Source organism: Lampris incognitus, chromosome 3 (genome assembly GCF_029633865.1).
Source record: "Lampris incognitus isolate fLamInc1 chromosome 3, fLamInc1.hap2, whole genome shotgun sequence".
In the NCBI taxonomy this organism is placed as follows: domain Eukaryota; kingdom Metazoa; phylum Chordata; class Actinopteri; order Lampriformes; family Lampridae; genus Lampris; species Lampris incognitus.
In genome coordinates, this window is record NC_079213.1 from 117,824,615 (window position 1) to 117,842,064 (window position 17,450).

The 17,450-nt window shown below is 40.6% G+C and overlaps 1 protein-coding gene across 1 annotated transcript in view; it reads left to right on the forward strand.

Moving 5' to 3' along the window:
• cdc14ab (cell division cycle 14Ab) overlaps positions 1–17,450 on the forward strand; it is a 207,255-nt gene that overhangs the window by 123,334 nt on the left and 66,471 nt on the right. The window lies entirely within an intron of this gene.

The following is a 17,450-nucleotide window of genomic DNA, read 5'->3' on the forward strand; positions in this document are numbered from 1 at the left end:
CATGCCCCAAGTCGTCAGTTTTAAAATTCAGCTGAGCTGATGTAGTTCATGCCCCAAGCCATCAATATTAAAATTCAGCTGAACCGATGTAGTTCATGCCCCAAGTCGTCAGTTTTAAAATTCAGCGGAACTGATGTAGTTCATGCCCCAAGTTGTCAGTATTAAAATTCAGCTGAGCTGATATAGTTCATGCCCCAAGTCGTCAGTTTTAAAATTCAGCGGAACTGATGTAGTTCATGCCCCAAGTTTTCAGTATTAAAATTCAGCTCAGCTGATGTAGTTCATGCCCCAAGTCGTCAGTTTTAAAATTCAGCTGAACTGATGTAGTTCATGCCCCAAGCCATCAATATTAAAATTCAGCTGAACTGATGTAGTTCATGCCCCAAGCCATCAATATTAAAATTCAGCTGAACCGATGTAGTTCATGCCCCAAGCCATCAATATTAAAATTCAGCTGAACCGATGTAGTTCATGCCCCAGGTCGTCAGTTTTAAAATTCAGCTGAGCTGATGCAGTTCATGCCCCAAGCCATCAATTTTAAAATTCAGCTGAGATGATGTAGTTCATGCCCCAGGTCGTCAGTTTTAAAATTCAGCTGAGCTGATGTAGTTCATGCCCCAAGCCATCAATATTAAAATTCAGCTGAACCGATGTAGTTCATGCCCCAAGTCGTCAGTTTTAAAATTCAGCTGAGCTGATGTAGTTCATGCCCCAAGCCATCAATATTAAAATTCAGCGGAACTGATGTAGTTCATGCCCTCGTCAGTTTTAAAATTCAGCGGAACTGATGTAGTTCATGCCCCAAGTTTTCAGTATTAAAATTCAGCTCAGCTGATGTAGTTCATGCCCCAAGTCGTCAGTTTTAAAATTCAGCTGAACTGATGTAGTTCATGCCCCAAGCCATCAATATTAAAATTCAGCTGAACTGATGTAGTTCATGCCCCAAGCCATCAATATTAAAATTCAGCTGAACCGATGTAGTTCATGCCCCAAGCCATCAATATTAAAATTCAGCTGAACCGATGTAGTTCATGCCCCAGGTCGTCAGTTTTAAAATTCAGCTGAGCTGATGTAGTTCATGCCCCAAGCCATCAATTTTAAAATTCAGCTGAGATGATGTAGTTCATGCCCCAAGTTGTCAGTATTAAAATTCAGCTGAGTTGAGGTAGTTCATGCCCCAAGTCATCAGTATTAAAATTCAGCTGAACCGATGTAGTTCATGCCCCAAGTTGTCAGTATTAAAATTCAGCTGAACTGATGTAGTTCATGCCCCAAGTCGTCAGTATTAAAATTCAGCTGAGCAGATATAGATCATGCCCCAAGCCATCAATATTACAATTCCGCTGAGATGATGTAGTTCATGCCCCAGGTCGTCAGTTTTAAAATTCAGCTGAGCTGATGTAGTTCATACCCCAAGCCGTCAATATTAAAATTCAGCTGAACCGATGTAGTTCTTGCCCCAAGTCGTCAGTTTTAAAATTCAGCTGAGCTGATGTAGTTCATGCCCCAAGTTGTCAGTATTAAAATTCAGCTGAACCGATGTAGTTCATGCCCCAAGTCGTCAGTTTTAAAATTCAGCGGAACTGATGTAGTTCATGCCCCAAGTTGTCAGTATTAAAATTCAGCTGAGCTGATGTAGTTCATGCCCCAAGTCGTCAGTTTTAAAATTCAGCGGAACTGATGTAGTTCATGCCCCAAGTTGTCAGTTTTAAAATTCAGCTGAGCTGATATAGATCATGCCCCAAGCCATCAATATTACAATTCCGCTGAGATGATGTAGTTCATGCCCCAGGTCGTCAGTTTTAAAATTCAGCTGAGCTGATGTAGTTCATGCCCCAAGCCATCAATATTAAAATTCAGCTGAACCGATGTAGTTCATGCCCCAAGTCGTCAGTTTTAAAATTCAGCGGAACTGATGTAGTTCATGCCCCAAGTCGTCAGTATTAAAATTCAGCTGAGCTGATGTAGTTCATGCCCGAAGTCGTCAGTATTAAAATTCAGCTGAACTGATGTAGTTCATACCCCAAGCCGTCAATATTAAAATTCAGCTGAACCGATGTAGTTCATGCCCCAAGTCGTCAGTTTTAAAATTCAGCTGAACTGATGTAGTTCATGCCCCAAGCCATCAATATTAAAATTACGCTGAACCGATGTAGTTCATGCCCCAAGTCGTCAGTTTTAAAATTCAGCGGAACTGATGTAGTTCATGCCCCAAGTTGTCAGTATTAAAATTCAGCTGAGCTGATGTAGTTCATGCCCCAAGTCGTCAGTTTTAAAATTCAGCGGAACTGATGTAGTTCATGCCCCAAGTTGTCAGTATTAAAATTCAGCTGAGCTGATGTAGTTCATGCCCCAAGTCGTCAGTTTTAAAATTCAGCTGAACTGATGTAGTTCATGCCCCAAGCCATCAATATTAAAATTCAGCTGAACCGATGTAGTTCATGCCCCAAGCCATCAATATTAAAATTCAGCTGAACTGATGTAGTTCATGCCCCAAGTCATCAATATTAAAATTCAGCTGAACTGATGTAGTTCATGGCCAAACCATCAATATTAAAATTCAGCTGAGCTGATGTAGTTCATGCCCCAAGTCATCAGTATTAAAATTCAGCTGAACCGATGTAGTTCATGCCCCAAGTTGTCAGCATTAAAATTCAGCTGAACTGATGTAGTTCATGCCCCAAGTCGTCAGTTTTAAAATTCAGCGGAACTGATGTAGTTCATGCCCCAAGTTGTCAGTATTAAAATTCAGCTGAGCTGATGTAGTTCATGCCCGAAGTCGTCAGTATTAAAATTCAGCTGAACTGATGTAGTTCATACCCCAAGCCGTCAATATTAACATTCAGCTGAACCGATGTAGTTCATGCCCCAAGTCGTCAGTTTTAAAATTCAGCTGAGCTGATGTAGTTCATGCCCCAAGCCATCAATATTAAAATTCAGCTGAACCGATGTAGTTCATGCCCCAAGTCGTCAGTTTTAAAATTCAGCGGAACTGATGTAGTTCATGCCCCAAGTTGTCAGTATTAAAATTCAGCTGAGCTGATATAGTTCATGCCCCAAGTCGTCAGTTTTAAAATTCAGCGGAACTGATGTAGTTCATGCCCCAAGTTTTCAGTATTAAAATTCAGCTCAGCTGATGTAGTTCATGCCCCAAGTCGTCAGTTTTAAAATTCAGCTGAACTGATGTAGTTCATGCCCCAAGCCATCAATATTAAAATTCAGCTGAACTGATGTAGTTCATGCCCCAAGCCATCAATATTAAAATTCAGCTGAACCGATGTAGTTCATGCCCCAAGCCATCAATATTAAAATTCAGCTGAACCGATGTAGTTCATGCCCCAGGTCGTCAGTTTTAAAATTCAGCTGAGCTGATGCAGTTCATGCCCCAAGCCATCAATTTTAAAGTTCAGCTGAGATGATGTAGTTCATGCCCCAAGTCGTCAGTTTTAAAATTCAGCTGAGCTGATGTAGTTCATGCCCCAAGCCATCAATATTAAAATTCAGCTGAACCGATGTAGTTCATGCCCCAAGTCGTCAGTTTTAAAATTCAGCTGAGCTGATGTAGTTCATGCCCCAAGCCATCAATATTAAAATTCAGCGGAACTGATGTAGTTCATGCCCTCGTCAGTTTTAAAATTCAGCGGAACTGATGTAGTTCATGCCCCAAGTTTTCAGTATTAAAATTCAGCTCAGCTGATGTAGTTCATGCCCCAAGTCGTCAGTTTTAAAATTCAGCTGAACTGATGTAGTTCATGCCCCAAGCCATCAATATTAAAATTCAGCTGAACTGATGTAGTTCATGCCCCAAGCCATCAATATTAAAATTCAGCTGAACCGATGTAGTTCATGCCCCAAGCCATCAATATTAAAATTCAGCTGAACCGATGTAGTTCATGCCCCAGGTCGTCAGTTTTAAAATTCAGCTGAGCTGATGTAGTTCATGCCCCAAGCCATCAATTTTAAAATTCAGCTGAGATGATGTAGTTCATGCCCCAAGTTGTCAGTATTAAAATTCAGCTGAGTTGAGGTAGTTCATGCCCCAAGTCATCAGTATTAAAATTCAGCTGAACCGATGTAGTTCATGCCCCAAGTTGTCAGTATTAAAATTCAGCTGAACTGATGTAGTTCATGCCCCAAGTCGTCAGTATTAAAATTCAGCTGAGCAGATATAGATCATGCCCCAAGCCATCAATATTACAATTCCGCTGAGATGATGTAGTTCATGCCCCAGGTCGTCAGTTTTAAAATTCAGCTGAGCTGATGTAGTTCATACCCCAAGCCGTCAATATTAAAATTCAGCTGAACCGATGTAGTTCTTGCCCCAAGTCGTCAGTTTTAAAATTCAGCTGAGCTGATGTAGTTCATGCCCCAAGCCATCAATATTAAAATTCAGCTGAACCGATGTAGTTCATGCCCCAAGTCGTCAGTTTTAAAATTCAGCGGAACTGATGTAGTTCATGCCCCAAGTTGTCAGTATTAAAATTCAGCTGAGCTGATGTAGTTCATGCCCCAAGTCGTCAGTTTTAAAATTCAGCGGAACTGATGTAGTTCATGCCCCAAGTCGTCAGTATTAAAATTCAGCTGAGCTGATATAGATCATGCCCCAAGCCATCAATATTACAATTCCGCTGAGATGATGTAGTTCATGCCCCAGGTCGTCAGTTTTAAAATTCAGCTGAGCTGATGTAGTTCATGCCCCAAGCCATCAATATTAAAATTCAGCTGAACCGATGTAGTTCATGCCCCAAGTCGTCAGTTTTAAAATTCAGCGGAACTGATGTAGTTCATGCCCCAAGTCGTCAGTATTAAAATTCAGCTGAGCTGATGTAGTTCATGCCCGAAGTCGTCAGTATTAAAATTCAGCTGAACTGATGTAGTTCATACCCCAAGCCGTCAATATTAAAATTCAGCTGAACCGATGTAGTTCATGCCCCAAGTCGTCAGTTTTAAAATTCAGCTGAACTGATGTAGTTCATGCCCCAAGCCATCAATATTAAAATTACGCTGAACCGATGTAGTTCATGCCCCAAGTCGTCAGTTTTAAAATTCAGCGGAACTGATGTAGTTCATGCCCCAAGTTGTCAGTATTAAAATTCAGCTGAGCTGATGTAGTTCATGCCCCAAGTCGTCAGTTTTAAAATTCAGCGGAACTGATGTAGTTCATGCCCCAAGTTGTCAGTATTAAAATTCAGCTGAGCTGATGTAGTTCATGCCCCAAGTCGTCAGTTTTAAAATTCAGCTGAACTGATGTAGTTCATGCCCCAAGCCATCAATATTAAAATTCAGCTGAACCGATGTAGTTCATGCCCCAAGCCATCAATATTAAAATTCAGCTGAACTGATGTAGTTCATGCCCCAAGTCATCAATATTAAAATTCAGCTGAACTGATGTAGTTCATGGCCAAACCATCAATATTAAAATTCAGCTGAGCTGATGTAGTTCATGCCCCAAGTCATCAGTATTAAAATTCAGCTGAACCGATGTAGTTCATGCCCCAAGTTGTCAGCATTAAAATTCAGCTGAACTGATGTAGTTCATGCCCCAAGTCGTCAGTATTAAAATTCAGCTGAGCTGATATAGATCATGCCCCAAGTTGTCAGTATTAAAATTCAGCTGAGCTGATGTAGTTCATGCCCCAAGCCATCAATATTAAAATTCAGCTGAACCGATGTAGTTCATGCCCCAAGTCGTCAGTTTTAAAATTCAGCGGAACTGATGTAGTTCATGCCCCAAGTTGTCAGTGTTAAAATTCAGCTGAGCTGATGTAGTTCATGCCCCAAGTCGTCAGTTTTAAAATTCAGCGGAACTGATGTAGTTCATGCCCCAAGTTTTCAGTATTAAAATTCAGCTGAGCTGATGTAGTTCATGCCCCGAGTCGTCAGTTTTAAAATTCAGCTGAACTGATGTAGTTCATGCCCCAAGCCATCAATATTAAAATTCAGCTGAACTGATGTAGTTCATGCCCCAAGCCATCAATATTAAAATTCAGCTGAACCGATGTAGTTCATGCCCCAAGCCATCAATATTAAAATTCAGCTGAACCGATGTAGTTCATGCCCCAGGTCGTCAGTTTTAAAATTCAGCTGAGCTGATGTAGTTCATGCCCCAAGCCATCAATATTAAAATTCAGCTGAGATGATGTAGTTCATGCCCCAGGTCGTCAGTTTTAAAATTCAGCTGAGCTGATGTAGTTCATGCCCCAAGCCATCAATATTAAAATTCAGCTGAACTGATGTAGTTCATGCCCCAAGTCGTCAGTATTAAAATTCAGCTGAGCTGATGTAGTTCATGCCCGAAGTCGTCAGTATTAAAATTCAGCTGAACTGATGTAGTTCATACCCCAAGCCGTCAATATTAAAATTCAGCTGAACCGATGTAGTTCATGCCCCAAGTCGTCAGTTTTAAAATTCAGCTGAACTGATGTAGTTCATGCCCCAAGCCATCAATATTAAAATTACGCTGAACCGATGTAGTTCATGCCCCAAGTCGTCAGTTTTAAAATTCAGCGGAACTGATGTAGTTCATGCCCCAAGTTGTCAGTATTAAAATTCAGCTGAGCTGATGTAGTTCATGCCCCAAGTCGTCAGTTTTAAAATTCAGCGGAACTGATGTAGTTCATGCCCCAAGTTGTCAGTATTAAAATTCAGCTGAGCTGATGTAGTTCATGCCCCAAGTCGTCAGTTTTAAAATTCAGCTGAACTGATGTAGTTCATGCCCCAAGCCATCAATATTAAAATTCAGCTGAACCGATGTAGTTCATGCCCCAAGCCATCAATATTAAAATTCAGCTGAACTGATGTAGTTCATGCCCCAAGTCATCAATATTAAAATTCAGCTGAACTGATGTAGTTCATGGCCAAACCATCAATATTAAAATTCAGCTGAGCTGATGTAGTTCATGCCCCAAGTCATCAGTATTAAAATTCAGCTGAACCGATGTAGTTCATGCCCCAAGTTGTCAGCATTAAAATTCAGCTGAACTGATGTAGTTCATGCCCCAAGTCGTCAGTATTAAAATTCAGCTGAGCTGATATAGATCATGCCCCAAGTTGTCAGTATTAAAATTCAGCTGAGCTGATGTAGTTCATGCCCCAAGCCATCAATATTAAAATTCAGCTGAACCGATGTAGTTCATGCCCCAAGTCGTCAGTTTTAAAATTCAGCGGAACTGATGTAGTTCATGCCCCAAGTTGTCAGTGTTAAAATTCAGCTGAGCTGATGTAGTTCATGCCCCAAGTCGTCAGTTTTAAAATTCAGCGGAACTGATGTAGTTCATGCCCCAAGTTTTCAGTATTAAAATTCAGCTGAGCTGATGTAGTTCATGCCCCGAGTCGTCAGTTTTAAAATTCAGCTGAACTGATGTAGTTCATGCCCCAAGCCATCAATATTAAAATTCAGCTGAACTGATGTAGTTCATGCCCCAAGCCATCAATATTAAAATTCAGCTGAACCGATGTAGTTCATGCCCCAAGCCATCAATATTAAAATTCAGCTGAACCGATGTAGTTCATGCCCCAGGTCGTCAGTTTTAAAATTCAGCTGAGCTGATGTAGTTCATGCCCCAAGCCATCAATATTAAAATTCAGCTGAGATGATGTAGTTCATGCCCCAGGTCGTCAGTTTTAAAATTCAGCTGAGCTGATGTAGTTCATGCCCCAAGCCATCAATATTAAAATTCAGCTGAACTGATGTAGTTCATGGCCAAACCATCAATATTAAAATTCAGCTGAACTGATGTAGTTCATGCCCCAAGTCATCAATATTAAAATTCAGCTGAACTGATGTAGTTCATGGCCAAACCATCAATATTAAAATTCAGCTGAGCTGATGTAGTTCATGCCCCAAGTCATCAGTATTAAAATTCAGCTGAACCGATGTAGTTCATGCCCCAAGTTGTCAGTATTAAAATTCAGCTGAACTGATGTAGTTCATGCCCCAAGTCGTCAGTATTAAAATTCAGCTGAGCTGATATAGATCATGCCCCAAGCCATCAATATTAAAATTCCGCTGAGATGATGTAGTTCATGCCCCAAGTCCTCAGTTTTAAAATTCAGCTGAACTGATGTAGTTCATGCCCAAAGTTGTCAGTATTAAAATTCAGCTGAGCTGATGTAGTTCATGCCCCAAGCCATCAATATTAAAATTCAGCTGAACTGATGTAGTTCATGCCCCAGGTCGTCAGTTTTAAAATTCAGCTGAGCTGATGTAGTTCATGCCCCAAGCCATCTATATTAAAATTCAGCTGAACCGATGTAGTTCATGCCCCAAGTCGTCAGTTTTAAAATTCAGCGGAACTGATGTAGTTCATGCCCCAAGTTGTCAGTATTAAAATTCAGCTGAGCTGATGTAGTTCATGCCCCAAGTCGTCAGTTTTAAAATTCAGCGGAACTGATGTAGTTCATGCCCCAAGTTGTCAGTATTAAAATTCAGTTGAGCTGATGTAGTTCATGCCCCAAGTCGTCAGTTTTAAAATTCAGCTGAACTGATGTAGTTCATGCCCCAAGCCATCAATATTAAAATTCAGCTGAACTGATGTATTTCATGCCCCAAGCCATCAATATTAAAATTCAGCTGAACTGATGTAGTTCATGCCCCAAGTCATCAATATTAAAATTCAGCTGAACTGATGTAGTTCATGGCCAAACCATCAATATTAAAATTCAGCTGAGCTGATGTAGTTCATGCCCCAAGCCATCAATATTAAAATTCAGCTGAACCGATGTAGTTCATGCCCCAAGCCATCAATATTAAAATTCAGCTGAACCGATCTACTTCATGCCCCAGGTCGTCAGTTTTAAAATTCAGCTGAGCTGATGTAGTTCATGCCCCAAGCCATCAATTTTAAAATTCAGCTGAGATGATGTAGTTCATGCCCCAGGTCGTCAGTTTTAAAATTCAGCTGAGCTGATGTAGTTCATGCCCCAAGCCATCAATATTAAAATTCAGCTGAACTGATGTAGTTCATGCCCCAAGTCATCAATATTAAAATTCAGCTGAACTGATGTAGTTCATGGCCAAACCATCAATATTAAAATTCAGCTGTGCTGATGTAGTTCATGCCCCAAGTCGTCAGTATTAAAATTCAGCTGAGCTGATATAGATCATGCCCCAAGTTGTCAGTATTAAAATTCAGCTGAGCTGATGTAGTTCATGCCCCAAGCCATCAATATTAAAATTCAGCTGAACCGATGTAGTTCATGCCCCAAGTCGTCAGTTTTAAAATTCAGCGGAACTGATGTAGTTCATGCCCCAAGTTGTCAGTGTTAAAATTCAGCTGAGCTGATGTAGTTCATGCCCCAAGTCGTCAGTTTTAAAATTCAGCGGAACTGATGTAGTTCATGCCCCAAGTTTTCAGTATTAAAATTCAGCTGAGCTGATGTAGTTCATGCCCCAAGTCGTCAGTTTTAAAATTCAGCTGAACTGATGTAGTTCATGCCCCAAGCCATCAATATTAAAATTCAGCTGAACTGATGTAGTTCATGCCCCAAGCCATCAATATTAAAATTCAGCTGAACCGATGTAGTTCATGCCCCAAGCCATCAATATTAAAATTCAGCTGAACCGATGTAGTTCATGCCCCAGGTCGTCAGATTTAAAATTCAGCTGAGCTGATGTAGTTCATGCCCCAAGCCATCAATATTAAAATTCAGCTGAGATGATGTAGTTCATGCCCCAGGTCGTCAGTTTTAAAATTCAGCTGAGCTGATGTAGTTCATGCCCCAAGCCATCAATATTAAAATTCAGCTGAACCGATGTAGTTCATGCCCCAAGTCGTCAGTTTTAAAATTCAGCTGAACTGATATAGTTCATGCCCCAAGTTGTCAGTATTAAAATTCAGCTGAGCTGAGGTAGTTCATGCCCCAAGTCATCAGTATTAAAATTCAGCTGAACCGATGTAGTTCATGCCCCAAGTTGTCAGTATTAAAATTCAGCTGAACTGATGTAGTTCATGCCCCAAGTCGTCAGTATTAAAATTAAGCTGAGCTGATATAGATCATGCCCCAAGCCATCAATATTACAATTCCGCTGAGATGATGTAGTTCATGCCCCAGGTCGTCAGTTTTAAAATTCAGCTGAGCTGATGTAGTTCATGCCCCAAGCCATCAATATTAAAATTCAGCTGAACCGATGTAGTTCATGCCCCAAGTCGTCAGTTTTAAAATTCAGCGGAACTGATGTAGTTCATGCCCCAAGTTGTCAGTATTAAAATTCAGCTGAGCTGATGTAGTTCATGCCCGAAGTCGTCAGTATTAAAATTCAGCTGAACTGATGTAGTTCATACCCCAAGCCGTCAATATTAAAATTCAGCTGAACCGATGTAGTTCATGCCCCAAGTCGTCAGTTTTAAAATTCAGCTGAGCTGATGTAGTTCATGCCCCAAGCCATCAATATTAAAATTCAGCTGAACCGATGTAGTTCATGCCCCAAGTCGTCAGTTTTAAAATTCAGCGGAACTGATGTAGTTCATGCCCCAAGTTGTCAGTATTAAAATTCAGCTGAGCTGATGTAGTTCATGCCCCAAGTCGTCAGTTTTAAAATTCAGCGGAACTGATGTAGTTCATGCCCCAAGTTGTCATTATTAAAATTCAGCTGAGCTGATGTAGTTCATGCCCCAAGTCGTCAGTTTTAAAATTCAGCTGAACTGATGTAGTTCATGCCCCAAGCCATCAATATTAAAATTCAGCTGAACTGATGTAGTTCATGCCCCAAGCCATCAATATTAAAATTCAGCTGAACTGATGTAGTTCATGCCCCAAGTCATCAATATTAAAATTCAGCTGAACTGATGTAGTTCATGGCCAAACCATCAATATTAAAATTCAGCTGAGCTGATGTAGTTCATGCCCCAAGCCATCAATATTAAAATTCAGCTGAACCGATGTAGTTCATGCCCCAAGCCATCAATATTAAAACTCAGCTGAACCGATGTAGTTCATGCCCCAGGTCGTCAGTTTTAAAATTCAGCTGAGCTGATGTAGTTCATGCCCCAAGCCATCAATTTTAAAATTCAGCTGAGATGATGTAGTTCATGCCCCAGGTCGTCAGTTTTAAAATTCAGCTGAGCTGATGTAGTTCATGCCCCAAGCCATCAATATTAAAATTCAGCTGAACCGATGTAGTTCATGCCCCAAGTCGTCAGTTTTAAAATTCAGCGGAACTGATGTAGTTCATGCCCCAAGTTGTCAGCATTAAAATTCAGCTGAGCTGAGGTAGTTCATGCCCCAAGTCATCAGTATTAAAATTCAGCTGAACCGATGTAGTTCATGCCCCAAGTTGTCAGTATTAAAATTCAGCTGAACTGATGTAGTTCATGCCCCAAGTCGTCAGTTTTAAAATTCAGCGGAACTGATGTAGTTCATGCCCCAAGTTGTCAGTATTAAAATTCAGCTGAGCTGATGTAGTTCATGCCCCAAGTCGTCAGTTTTAAAATTCAGCTGAACTGATGTAGTTCATGCCCCAAGCCATCAATATTAAAATTCAGCTGAACTGATGTAGTTCATGCCCCAAGCCATCAATATTAAAATTCAGCTGAACTGATGTAGTTCATGCCCCAAGTCATCAATATTAAAATTCAGCTGAACTGATGTAGTTCATGGCCAAACCATCAATATTAAAATTCAGCTGAACTGATGTAGTTCATGCCCCAAGTCATCAATATTAAAATTCAGCTGAACTGATGTAGTTCATGGCCAAACCATCAATATTAAAATTCAGCTGAGCTGATGTAGTTCATGCCCCAAGTCATCAGTATTAAAATTCAGCTGAACCGATGTAGTTCATGCCCCAAGTTGTCAGTATTAAAATTCAGCTGAACTGATGTAGTTCATGCCCCAAGTCGTCAGTATTAAAATTCAGCTGAGCTGATATAGATCATGCCCCAAGCCATCAATATTAAAATTCCGCTGAGCTGATGTAGTTCATGCCCCAAGTCATCAGTATTAAAATTCAGCTGAACCGATGTAGTTCATGCCCCAAGTTGTCAGCATTAAAATTCAGCTGAACTGATGTAGTTCATGCCCCAAGTCGTCAGTTTTAAAATTCAGCGGAACTGATGTAGTTCATGCCCCAAGTTGTCAGTATTAAAATTCAGCTGAGCTGATGTAGTTCATGCCCCAAGTCGTCAGTTTTAAAATTCAGCGGAACTGATGTAGTTCATGCCCCAAGTTGTCAGTATTAAAATTCAGCTGAGCTGATATAGTTCATGCCCCAAGTCGTCAGTTTTAAAATTCAGCGGAACTGATGTAGTTCATGCCCCAAGTTTTCAGTATTAAAATTCAGCTCAGCTGATGTAGTTCATGCCCCAAGTCGTCAGTTTTAAAATTCAGCTGAACTGATGTAGTTCATGCCCCAAGCCATCAATATTAAAATTCAGCTGAACTGATGTAGTTCATGCCCCAAGCCATCAATATTAAAATTCAGCTGAACCGATGTAGTTCATGCCCCAAGCCATCAATATTAAAATTCAGCTGAACCGATGTAGTTCATGCCCCAGGTCGTCAGTTTTAAAATTCAGCTGAGCTGATGCAGTTCATGCCCCAAGCCATCAATTTTAAAGTTCAGCTGAGATGATGTAGTTCATGCCCCAAGTCGTCAGTTTTAAAATTCAGCTGAGCTGATGTAGTTCATGCCCCAAGCCATCAATATTAAAATTCAGCTGAACCGATGTAGTTCATGCCCCAAGTCGTCAGTTTTAAAATTCAGCTGAGCTGATGTAGTTCATGCCCCAAGCCATCAATATTAAAATTCAGCGGAACTGATGTAGTTCATGCCCTCGTCAGTTTTAAAATTCAGCGGAACTGATGTAGTTCATGCCCCAAGTTTTCAGTATTAAAATTCAGCTCAGCTGATGTAGTTCATGCCCCAAGTCGTCAGTTTTAAAATTCAGCTGAACTGATGTAGTTCATGCCCCAAGCCATCAATATTAAAATTCAGCTGAACTGATGTAGTTCATGCCCCAAGCCATCAATATTAAAATTCAGCTGAACCGATGTAGTTCATGCCCCAAGCCATCAATATTAAAATTCAGCTGAACCGATGTAGTTCATGCCCCAGGTCGTCAGTTTTAAAATTCAGCTGAGCTGATGTAGTTCATGCCCCAAGCCATCAATTTTAAAATTCAGCTGAGATGATGTAGTTCATGCCCCAAGTTGTCAGTATTAAAATTCAGCTGAGTTGAGGTAGTTCATGCCCCAAGTCATCAGTATTAAAATTCAGCTGAACCGATGTAGTTCATGCCCCAAGTTGTCAGTATTAAAATTCAGCTGAACTGATGTAGTTCATGCCCCAAGTCGTCAGTATTAAAATTCAGCTGAGCAGATATAGATCATGCCCCAAGCCATCAATATTACAATTCCGCTGAGATGATGTAGTTCATGCCCCAGGTCGTCAGTTTTAAAATTCAGCTGAGCTGATGTAGTTCATACCCCAAGCCGTCAATATTAAAATTCAGCTGAACCGATGTAGTTCTTGCCCCAAGTCGTCAGTTTTAAAATTCAGCTGAGCTGATGTAGTTCATGCCCCAAGCCATCAATATTAAAATTCAGCTGAACCGATGTAGTTCATGCCCCAAGTCGTCAGTTTTAAAATTCAGCGGAACTGATGTAGTTCATGCCCCAAGTTGTCAGTATTAAAATTCAGCTGAGCTGATGTAGTTCATGCCCCAAGTCGTCAGTTTTAAAATTCAGCGGAACTGATGTAGTTCATGCCCCAAGTCGTCAGTATTAAAATTCAGCTGAGCTGATATAGATCATGCCCCAAGCCATCAATATTACAATTCCGCTGAGATGATGTAGTTCATGCCCCAGGTCGTCAGTTTTAAAATTCAGCTGAGCTGATGTAGTTCATGCCCCAAGCCATCAATATTAAAATTCAGCTGAACCGATGTAGTTCATGCCCCAAGTCGTCAGTTTTAAAATTCAGCGGAACTGATGTAGTTCATGCCCCAAGTCGTCAGTATTAAAATTCAGCTGAGCTGATGTAGTTCATGCCCGAAGTCGTCAGTATTAAAATTCAGCTGAACTGATGTAGTTCATACCCCAAGCCGTCAATATTAAAATTCAGCTGAACCGATGTAGTTCATGCCCCAAGTCGTCAGTTTTAAAATTCAGCTGAACTGATGTAGTTCATGCCCCAAGCCATCAATATTAAAATTACGCTGAACCGATGTAGTTCATGCCCCAAGTCGTCAGTTTTAAAATTCAGCGGAACTGATGTAGTTCATGCCCCAAGTTGTCAGTATTAAAATTCAGCTGAGCTGATGTAGTTCATGCCCCAAGTCGTCAGTTTTAAAATTCAGCGGAACTGATGTAGTTCATGCCCCAAGTTGTCAGTATTAAAATTCAGCTGAGCTGATGTAGTTCATGCCCCAAGTCGTCAGTTTTAAAATTCAGCTGAACTGATGTAGTTCATGCCCCAAGCCATCAATATTAAAATTCAGCTGAACCGATGTAGTTCATGCCCCAAGCCATCAATATTAAAATTCAGCTGAACTGATGTAGTTCATGCCCCAAGTCATCAATATTAAAATTCAGCTGAACTGATGTAGTTCATGGCCAAACCATCAATATTAAAATTCAGCTGAGCTGATGTAGTTCATGCCCCAAGTCATCAGTATTAAAATTCAGCTGAACCGATGTAGTTCATGCCCCAAGTTGTCAGCATTAAAATTCAGCTGAACTGATGTAGTTCATGCCCCAAGTCGTCAGTATTAAAATTCAGCTGAGCTGATATAGATCATGCCCCAAGTTGTCAGTATTAAAATTCAGCTGAGCTGATGTAGTTCATGCCCCAAGCCATCAATATTAAAATTCAGCTGAACCGATGTAGTTCATGCCCCAAGTCGTCAGTTTTAAAATTCAGCGGAACTGATGTAGTTCATGCCCCAAGTTGTCAGTGTTAAAATTCAGCTGAGCTGATGTAGTTCATGCCCCAAGTCGTCAGTTTTAAAATTCAGCGGAACTGATGTAGTTCATGCCCCAAGTTTTCAGTATTAAAATTCAGCTGAGCTGATGTAGTTCATGCCCCGAGTCGTCAGTTTTAAAATTCAGCTGAACTGATGTAGTTCATGCCCCAAGCCATCAATATTAAAATTCAGCTGAACTGATGTAGTTCATGCCCCAAGCCATCAATATTAAAATTCAGCTGAACCGATGTAGTTCATGCCCCAAGCCATCAATATTAAAATTCAGCTGAACCGATGTAGTTCATGCCCCAGGTCGTCAGTTTTAAAATTCAGCTGAGCTGATGTAGTTCATGCCCCAAGCCATCAATATTAAAATTCAGCTGAGATGATGTAGTTCATGCCCCAGGTCGTCAGTTTTAAAATTCAGCTGAGCTGATGTAGTTCATGCCCCAAGCCATCAATATTAAAATTCAGCTGAACTGATGTAGTTCATGCCCCAAGTCGTCAGTATTAAAATTCAGCTGAGCTGATGTAGTTCATGCCCGAAGTCGTCAGTATTAAAATTCAGCTGAACTGATGTAGTTCATACCCCAAGCCGTCAATATTAAAATTCAGCTGAACCGATGTAGTTCATGCCCCAAGTCGTCAGTTTTAAAATTCAGCTGAACTGATGTAGTTCATGCCCCAAGCCATCAATATTAAAATTACGCTGAACCGATGTAGTTCATGCCCCAAGTCGTCAGTTTTAAAATTCAGCGGAACTGATGTAGTTCATGCCCCAAGTTGTCAGTATTAAAATTCAGCTGAGCTGATGTAGTTCATGCCCCAAGTCGTCAGTTTTAAAATTCAGCGGAACTGATGTAGTTCATGCCCCAAGTTGTCAGTATTAAAATTCAGCTGAGCTGATGTAGTTCATGCCCCAAGTCGTCAGTTTTAAAATTCAGCTGAACTGATGTAGTTCATGCCCCAAGCCATCAATATTAAAATTCAGCTGAACCGATGTAGTTCATGCCCCAAGCCATCAATATTAAAATTCAGCTGAACTGATGTAGTTCATGCCCCAAGTCATCAATATTAAAATTCAGCTGAACTGATGTAGTTCATGGCCAAACCATCAATATTAAAATTCAGCTGAGCTGATGTAGTTCATGCCCCAAGTCATCAGTATTAAAATTCAGCTGAACCGATGTAGTTCATGCCCCAAGTTGTCAGCATTAAAATTCAGCTGAACTGATGTAGTTCATGCCCCAAGTCGTCAGTATTAAAATTCAGCTGAGCTGATATAGATCATGCCCCAAGTTGTCAGTATTAAAATTCAGCTGAGCTGATGTAGTTCATGCCCCAAGCCATCAATATTAAAATTCAGCTGAACCGATGTAGTTCATGCCCCAAGTCGTCAGTTTTAAAATTCAGCGGAACTGATGTAGTTCATGCCCCAAGTTGTCAGTGTTAAAATTCAGCTGAGCTGATGTAGTTCATGCCCCAAGTCGTCAGTTTTAAAATTCAGCGGAACTGATGTAGTTCATGCCCCAAGTTTTCAGTATTAAAATTCAGCTGAGCTGATGTAGTTCATGCCCCGAGTCGTCAGTTTTAAAATTCAGCTGAACTGATGTAGTTCATGCCCCAAGCCATCAATATTAAAATTCAGCTGAACTGATGTAGTTCATGCCCCAAGCCATCAATATTAAAATTCAGCTGAACCGATGTAGTTCATGCCCCAAGCCATCAATATTAAAATTCAGCTGAACCGATGTAGTTCATGCCCCAGGTCGTCAGTTTTAAAATTCAGCTGAGCTGATGTAGTTCATGCCCCAAGCCATCAATATTAAAATTCAGCTGAGATGATGTAGTTCATGCCCCAGGTCGTCAGTTTTAAAATTCAGCTGAGCTGATGTAGTTCATGCCCCAAGCCATCAATATTAAAATTCAGCTGAACTGATGTAGTTCATGGCCAAACCATCAATATTAAAATTCAGCTGAACTGATGTAGTTCATGCCCCAAGTCATCAATATTAAAATTCAGCTGAACTGATGTAGTTCATGGCCAAACCATCAATATTAAAATTCAGCTGAGCTGATGTAGTTCATGCCCCAAGTCATCAGTATTAAAATTCAGCTGAACCGATGTAGTTCATGCCCCAAGTTGTCAGTATTAAAATTCAGCTGAACTGATGTAGTTCATGCCCCAAGTCGTCAGTATTAAAATTCAGCTGAGCTGATATAGATCATGCCCCAAGCCATCAATATTAAAATTCCGCTGAGATGATGTAGTTCATGCCCCAAGTCCTCAGTTTTAAAATTCAGCTGAACTGATGTAGTTCATGCCCAAAGTTGTCAGTATTAAAATTCAGCTGAGCTGATGTAGTTCATGCCCCAAGCCATCAATATTAAAATTCAGCTGAACTGATGTAGTTCATGCCCCAGGTCGTCAGTTTTAAAATTCAGCTGAGCTGATGTAGTTCATGCCCCAAGCCATCTATATTAAAATTCAGCTGAACCGATGTAGTTCATGCCCCAAGTCGTCAGTTTTAAAATTCAGCGGAACTG